Source organism: Crocuta crocuta, unplaced genomic scaffold, assembly GCF_008692635.1.
Source record: "Crocuta crocuta isolate KB4526 unplaced genomic scaffold, BGI_CrCroc_1.0 scaffold176, whole genome shotgun sequence".
NCBI classification, from domain to species: domain Eukaryota; kingdom Metazoa; phylum Chordata; class Mammalia; order Carnivora; family Hyaenidae; genus Crocuta; species Crocuta crocuta.
The window spans coordinates 3,515,830-3,524,907 of NW_027531905.1; the positions used below are offsets into that span (position 1 = coordinate 3,515,830).

At 39.9% G+C, this 9,078-nt stretch overlaps 1 pseudogene; it reads left to right on the forward strand.

Annotated features, from left to right (window-relative positions):
* Positions 1-7,701: 7,701 nt before the first annotated feature.
* Positions 7,702-8,545, forward strand: LOC144240235 (rRNA-processing protein FCF1 homolog pseudogene; annotated as a pseudogene).
* Positions 8,546-9,078: the final 533 nt, after the last annotated feature.

A 9,078-nucleotide genomic window follows, 5' to 3' on the forward strand; every position in this document is an offset into this window, starting at 1 on the left:
TAGAATATTTGAAATTGGGTTTACCTGAAAATAACATACCACCATGAGCACAATGTTAAGTAGTTTGGGGTAAGGAGTCCCATGTTATTCCAAAATAGATAACCATTTAAACAATATGCTATAGTAATAGGCTATCAAATAGTTATATATGAGTCAGCTCTTCATTTCTACATCCTTTGAGTGGTTTATAGAGAATGTCATATCCAATACAAAGTTTGAATTTTCCATTAGCTATTTTTTTTAAAGTTTGCTAGCTCTTTCAACAAAGACAAAATGGAAACCTCTTGAGTTGGTGTTCATTACCATTTTTTGGGTATACTCGTAGTTGATTAATGTGGTTTCATTTTATGCCACTAAAATAAAACCTCTGGAACATCTGTTTTTATGTTTTGTTTTATTTTTTAAAAATTTTTAAATGTTTTATTTATTTTTGAGTGAGAGATAGAGACAGCATGAGCAGGGGAGGGTCAGAGAGAGAGGGAGTCACAGAATCCCGAAGACAGGCTCCAGGCTCTGAGCTGGCTGTCAGCACAGAGCCCAATGCAGGTCTCGAACCCATGAACCATGAGATCATGACCTGAGAAGAAGACGACGCTCAACCAACTAAGCCATCCAGGTGCCCCTTATGTTTTGTTTGAGAACTTCTGATTGACATTTCAATGGAAAGCTGAAGATTTATTCATGTTTCACAAAAAAAAAAACTAACACAAAACATTTCCTCATTTAGATGAGGATAATTAAATTAATTTGATAAAAAGGCAACTAAGCCAATACATGTCAAATAGAGAATTCAAGCATTACAAAATATTTCTTGTGAAAAACTACTTATTTAGAAAAGAATCTGAAACATTGATTTGTCTTGTATATAGAGGTATAGAGAGGATTCTTGTCTCTATTGAGATGCTGTCAAAATTAATTTTCCTCTAATTCATATAGTGCTTTATGTATAAATCCTATCAGCCCTTTTATCCTTGGGGTCAAGGAGAAGAATTTTCTGAATTTTCTTCATTTAATATATAGAAAATCTAGCACAAGAGACTGACTCAATTATTTTAGGAGACTGAATAATTCATTGGGAAAATGGAAATAGAATGCAGCTCACACTCTTTCCTCCTTTACATAAAGTTATAGTTTTGGCTTGTTATATACATACAGGCACAAAACTCATCTCATAAGTCAATACATTAAAATTATAACTACTAACAAAGGACTCAATACAGCCTTTTTTATTAGTGTCAAAATCCTGATATGTAGTCATCTATAAATATGCATACATATAATCTACTAAATTCATATACACGCACTCCATATTATATTAGTACCGTTTTATAGATGGAGAAAGCAGACGGTTTAAATACTTGTGTGGAATATAAAGCAAGTCTTAGCTGATGAACAGATATAAACCAAGTATTCAAATGGCTATTTTTCTCAATGCTACTGCAGTGTGCAGAAGAAGCAATTTTCAGACAGAAGGAAGATTTTGCTGTCTGGATGGTATGTGATGAATAGCAGGATTCTTGTTTGGCTAGCAGGTATTTTTCTGCTTGAATTTGACAAAACAGAGTACAATAAGTAAGTTTCTCTCTTTGTAATTATAAAAACAAAACTGGGAAAGTTCAAGGGGAATGTATGGTTTAGTATTAAAACTCTCTCTATATATCTGTCTCTATCTCTATACCTAATATTCATTCATTCATTCATTCATTCATTCATTCATTCAATAATGTGTCAGCTCCTATTTTCTGCCAGGCCACTTATGTACTTGGCCACTTATGTATGGCTTGATGATCAAGCCAGAGCTTTTCATCATGCAGCTTATCTAGTGGGAAAAGTGATTAGGAAATTTTAGTTAATTTCAGTGCAATATTACTGAATACTGTGCTGAGCCTACCCCAATTAATATAACCTTAGGTTGCATTTATTTAAGAAAAACATCTAGGATAATAGTCTATTGAATTCCAATCTGCACTATTTTAATTATAACCAAGGTCTGGATGTTCCACTCTAACAGAGATATGATAAACTGGAACACATTTCACGAGGTTAAAGCACTAAAAACTATGTCATATGTGCAATAGTTGAAAGAGCTCAAGGGTTGGTCTAAGGAACAAATGACTTAGAAAGGACACGATAGCTCTCAAACATTAAAAGGACTGACATGAAAAAAGAGTTAAATTTGTTCTTTCTTGTTTTTAGAAGCTAAACTACAATAAATGGGTGAACGTTGTAAATAGGTACAGTTCAGTTTAATATAAGAAATCATATTTTAATCATCAGAGCTGCTAAAGATAGAGAGCTTTGCCTCAGGAGTTAGCAGATGTATCCAAGCAGAGGCTGAAAAACCACTTTGCTGGTACATTGCTGAAGATCTGTAATTATCCAATGGATGACTGAGCTATGTGACCTGATTATTCCTTCCAGATATGAAAGTCTATTAATCTATGATGCAAATTAGGATGTATGAGGACAACAACTTCTTTATTGTTTCAGAGTGTTTGATTCTATCAAAAGATTTACTTTCGGAATGATCTTAATCGACATTGAGGTTCGGAGAAAGAGCTTATGTTTACTTTATTCGTGCCATGGTTTATACTACCTTGTTGAACTTTTTTTCTTCATTACTCACTGTATTCATTTGCTAGGGTTGCTATGACACAGTACTGACAACTGGGTGGCTTAGTACAACAGATATTAACTGTCTCACAGTTTTGGAGACCAGAAGTCCAAAATCAAGGTGTTGGCGAGGCCATGCTCTCCCTAAAGATGCTGAGGGAAGGTCTCTCTCTTAGCATCTGGTAGAGCCTTGGCTTGTCACAGCATAGCTCCAATCTTCACACGGTTTTCTCCTTGTATATTTGTCTCGGGGTCCTCTCTTTTTAAGGACAGCAGTCATATTGGATTATGGGCCTACCCCTCTTCAATATGACCTCCTCTTAACTAATTCCATCTGCAATGACACTTTTTCCAAATACAGTTATATTCTGAGGCTCTGGGTTGGGAATTCAACATATGAATTTTGGAGAGACAAAATTCAACTTGTTACACTCTCACAACAGTATCTTTTCCCATCTAACTTCCTAACGCTATGGTTAGGGAAGCTACCAGAGGTTGATCATCTGGTGAGTCATTTGTTTACGATGACACATCCCCTGCAGGAGCAGTGGACACCCCGGACTCTCTTCCTGGCCCAGCTGTGTATTAGACATAGCACTCACCTCCTATGAATACAGTTTTCTCAACTCGTAGATATATTTATCTTGCTATTATATACTCACATGACAGAGTTTGCTGTCAGTCAAATACAATGCTGTGCATGTACTCTGTAAATGTAAAGCACTCTGTTAAGGTCTTACAAAGAGGCTAGGAGGAGCTGATCTAAACTTCTGCCTGGGTTATTTAAAAATATCAATAAGAAGAATGTGACTCAACAGAACCCAGAGTAAAGATTAGCCCCACGAAGAGCAGTCTGGTACCTGAAGACTTATATATGGCTAAATATATGTATATAAACAATATGGACACTAAAGTACTAAAATGGCTTTCCCTGCCTATATATAGAGACAACATACTTTCATAAGAGTCAAATTCAAAAAATCAAATTTGGGCTAGCCAGCACCATACTGATAATTTGGTATCAAGATGAATGTTTAATAAAAAGTCAAAGGAGCTGCAAAAGGATCAGCCATTCTTATTGCCACAGCCGATGCATCCAGACTGTATCGTATTTTTATCTGTAGAGCTAATAAGGCCAAACCACTGCCAACTGCAGCGATGGCCAGCATGACATAAGCTCTACCTGACCATTGGCATGAGATATCACAGGACTTTGTGGTTGAAAATCAGTCCTAGGTTACACTTACAGGTGCTTGACTTTGGACAACTCTTTACGTTTCTGTCTCCTTGATTACAGTGTCTACCTCACAGAAACACTTACCAGCTCTCTCACCCACAGTAACAATTGTTATGATGCTGATGAGATGAAGCATAAGAGAAGTATAAGAAATAAGAAGAAATTAAATGGCTTGTCAAGGTCACAAAATTAGTGTCTATGAATGGGGGGAGGCAGGGATGAAACTGAAATCAGCTAATTTGATTGAGTTCATTATTCCTTCTTTTACGTGTGTGTGTGTGCGCGCGCGCGCTCGTGTGTGTGTGTACTGCCTAGGAGCAGAAAAGCTTTGATACACTTTTTCACTCATGGCAAGGAGGCAGGCCTACCTTACTTCAACCCAGCCTGTCTAGCTACTCTAACTTCCAGTTTTCTACCAGGAGTGGAACAGTTGCAGTGAGGACCTCTTTCCAGAGTTGGGGGTGGTGAAATCACCACTCCCACAACTGACCTAACTTGCCTTCATAAACTATGAAAAGGTATTGTTCTAAAGGGAGGCATCATTTCCTGAACTGTACAAGTTCAGTTTTAGGTGAGTTGGAGTCCCGCAAACTAGTCCAATCTCAAAATCAGTACGCTGATGATTGACTTAATCAACCCCATCGATGGAAAAAAAAAAAAAAAACAAAAACCAAAAAGGCAGTGAAAGAAAACTTTATAGGAGTACATTTTATAGAGTCCAAAGCAGTTTGAAAGACAAAAATCTTTGCTGAAAACACTGATCCCAGAAGAAAACACCTTGTCGTGCATTAAACCATATGGTCTCCAACGTTCCTTTTTAATTAGAGACATATGATCTTTGGACTCTTCCAAGTGAAATTCTTGGATCATCCGCCCTTTTTCCTGTGCAGTGCTTTGTCCTTAGTTCAGGCCCAAATTACCTCCTGGCTGAATTTCTGCAACAGCCACCTAGCTTGTCATCTGGCTAACCTCATTTTCCCTTATAGAGTATTCTGTGTATCTTCCCCAGGCTAATTCACCTAGGGCAGATTGCTTTTCCCACATTAGTTCCTTGTAGTTTCTTGCCTTTTGCAACTGGAACATTCTCCCATGATTCTGTTCCTGTTCCCCCCACGACTCGGAAATTAAGGCCCCCTCATCAGTCTGATCCCATGTTTGAGACAAACATGTCAGTCCACACGATCACTTCCTTTTCAAAACGTGTACCACAGCTGTGGTAAGTATCTCTCACTTTGGTGGTATTCATTCTCTAACGGGCTCGTATTTTATAATGTCGTCCCTGGAGCTACACTGGCCAAAAAGCCTCTTTTGTCTTTCTTCTCTCTAGCACTTAGCTCCAGACAAGAGTTCTCGATAAACACTTTCTCATATCTGAATACCAGACAATTGAATTTCTTATGAAACGAATCATAATGAACCTGTTAATAAAATCTGATAGTGGAAATATAAATGAAGGATGAACAAGATAACGAGTGTGATACTCATGCAGCCACATGCCACATCCTGTCAAGGAAGGCTACACAGAAAAATTAGAGGAAAATTCTTTGACTCTTCCCTGATAAAATCTGTTGCTCCTGTTTCGGTGCAATGAATGGTGGGCTCCAATCCCTGTGTCCCTGAAGTTTGGGCAAACGACTGCCCTGTCTAGCCTGCAGCTGCTCAGTAATGAGTAGATGAGTGTGAACAGATGGCAGAAGCTGACGCATTCTGTGGCATTCACCAGAAATGCCTGCAGTCTTCAAACTTCAATTCAGAGGAAGAAGCACAGGAAGAGGACTTCAGTTGCTCTCAGACTGTGGTGGTTTCTTGCCCCTGCATACAGGTTGTGACACTGCTCAAAGCTCTTGTTCAGCCAGGAAATGCTAAGCTTCTAGTCAGTCATCTTTTAAGTTATTATATGAATAAGCAGATTCTTATGGTGAATATGCTGTGTTCAAGTTCTGAACTCATGCAGTGGTGTGAAATTTACCTCCTTTGAAGATCTGGCAGAATTGGATCTGGAAAGAACATTAGGAAATGCCAGCTGTCAGCTCTAAATCATTTCCTTCTAGCTAGGTGGACTTCAGAAAAACGATCTAGCTATCGATCTATCTACCATCCATCCATCCATCCCATCCAACCTCTCTCAACCCAATATTTGCAGTAATATGATAGAAACTTTACCCAGGCCTACCCTTCAAACAAGGAAAAGGAGAAAGAGGCAGAGAGACAGCAAAAACAATCCAAAGTAATAAGTGGACCCAAGCCGTGGTGAAACATGTGTGTTATTCAGGCTGTGCCAGGGCACAGTCCCCTCATCTCAGGCAGAGGGATAAGAGCTCAGTGTGGCCCGGCTACCCTGTAAGAGACACTAACTCTGCTGCCTCGGTGGCTCCCCTTCTGGCTATCACACAAGGGAATTCTACACGGCAGTTGTGCTTTGGTGTGAATCCCCACATCCCCACAGTGACAGTGGGAATCCTGTATCTGCATGAGGAACTGGTGAGGTATTAGCATGTGTCGATGCTTAATTTCTGTCACACTTAGGCTTCCAAGCAGGGGGTGGAAGTAGGAAGTGATGTGATATAGAGGAGTTTATGTGATATAGAGGAGTTCTAATATCCTTTTCCAGCTGTAAAAATCAGTTGTTATGGCTAACTATCCTGAGCCAAATATGTTGCCAAAATTCCTTGGTCTGGCACACCAGGCCGTTTAAAAACCAGATGAAATCCCACTTTTCTGCCTTCTCTCTTTTTCTACTCCTACACCAACATTTTGCCGTGACCAAACAAGCTTTGTTTCTTTAAATTTCTCTTCCTTCTCATGGTACCCCCATTTCTCTTCTCCTCCTCTCCAAGCATTCCTGGCCTCTCCAGATGGCCCTCCTGACCAGGGAAGGTTGGGAACCATTGGCCCATCCAAGGTCCAAATCAAATCCCACTTTATCCATGATACCTGCCCAGGCTTCTCTGGGATCCAGGCCTGTGCCCTTCCTCCACCAGTCCTACTGCAGCTACAGCTTAGGTCAGTCCTTTGGCACATGGGGATGGACTGCCTGTCATTTCATGTTATGGTCTTCTTTTCCTCTCATTTAGCACTTTCACTGTTCTTTCCCTTCCTTACATGTCAGTGTGTCTTAATCCCCCAATTAGAAGTGGAAACAATGAGTGTTGAATTCCACGGTGCCTTCCATTTAGTTAGGGCTCACTAAATATTTCTGATCCCCTGGAAGGGGTCAAAGGCAAAGCCACACATGACTTTATCCACGGCATCCCAAGATGAACCTCGTGGGAAAGCAGCATGCTCTCCAGCGTTGTGGGGGCAGATGTCAGGGTCTGCGTCCTCATCCCGCACCGAAGACAAGCCAGTGTCTACAAGATACAGCACAGTCTTAAATCTGATGAGTTTCTCCAACAGTCTTAAATCTGATGAGGCAAGAGTGGGTGTTAGGTAAACCTGGATGTCACTTTTAGCATATATGTTACTTGCTCTGAGTATTGAGCCTTGTAGGACTATTGCAACAATTTGAGGGAGTCCAGGTCCAATTTTACACAAAGGTGAGAACTGTTGGATCTGTTGGTAATTCTCAGACAGGTGGTAGAAGACTGTTCTCACTGGATAAGAATGTGCTCTCACGGAACGAACTGCCCAGTGATGTCAAGCGTTGGAGAGTAAATCTGAGGGAAGTACCATTGCAGAAACTGTATCTTTATTATGCTTCTTCTTCTGGAAAATGCCATCATTAAGACATAGTCCCTAGGCTCTAATCAAGACAGAGGAAATTGATTTTTTTTAAAGGAGCTTTTCATAATGGGCAGCTATAGCCACAAAAAATAAAATACAGTCTTTTTAAAAGACAAGTGAAGAGAAACTAGAGTGCGGCGTGAACATGGGGAAGCAAAAGAAAGCAAGAAAGTATGCAACCATGAAGCGAATGCTTAGTCTCCGAGATCAGAGGCTTAAAGAGAAGGATAGATTGAAACCTAAAAAGAAAGAAAAGAAAGATCCCAGTGCACTCAAGGAAAGAGAAGTCCCCCAACATCCTTCCTGCTTATTCTTCCAATATAACACACAGCTGGGCCCACCTTACCACATCCTGGTTGATACCAACTTTATCAACTTTTCCATTAAAGCGAAACTCGATTTAGTACAATCAATGATGGACTGTCTGTATGCCAAGTGTATCCCTTGTATAACTGACTGTGTAATGGCTGAAATTGAGAAATTGGGTCAAAAGTATCGAGTGGCTCTAAGGATTGCCAAGGACCCAAGATTTGAACGATTACCATGCACACACAAAGGAACCTATGCAGATGACTGCTTAGTACAGAGAGTAACTCAGCACAAGTGTTACATTGTGGCCACAGTTGACCGGGACCTTAAACGAAGGATCCGGAAGATCCCTGGAGTTCCCATCATGTACATTTCTAACCATAGGTACAACATTGAGCAGATGCCGGATGATTATGGAGCCCCTCGGTTCTAATTCTAACACTCTAAAGATAGAGGTCCTGTGCCTTCCTTTACCAACTTTTTCTGTTGCCAGTTCATAGAGCAATACGCTGTAGCATGAATTATTTTCCTTACCCATTTGCTCTGTTATGAGCTGAGTATGGTTAAATACACTCATTGTTTGATGTTGTTTTGTTGAAATTGTTGAATTTGATTGTTCAAATTGTTGCAATTGTTGAAATTGATATTTTGTATCATTTTGAATTTTGTTGAATCTTTTTATAAATCAAATGACTGCACATATAAAAAAAAAAAAAAAGACAAGTGAAAAAAAAAAGAAGAAAAAGAAAAAAAAAGACAAGTGAAGGGGCACCTGGGTGGCTCAGTCGGTTAAGCGTCCGACTTCAGCTCAGGTCATTATCTCACGGTTCGTGGGTTCGAGCCCCGCATCGGGCTCTGTGCTGACAGTTCAGAGCCTGGATGCTGTTTCGGATTCTGTGTCTCCCTCTCTCTCTGACCCTCCTCTGCTCATGCTGTCTCTCTCTCTCTCAGAAATAAATAAAATCTTAAAAAAAAAAAAAAGACAAGTGAAAATAAGAATCAATACTCTCTGGACCACTAATTCCCTGCTGTACTTTCCTCACTATTCAGCTATATGACATAGAAGCTATTTCCTAGAGATGGAGACTCCTGAGAATTTCACTGGTCTCTGAGATCCTTTCAAGCTCTAAGGATGCCTTTGTTCCTCCCTCTATGTGAGAGTCTTTGAGTGTGGCTAGTACCATTATTTCATTCAT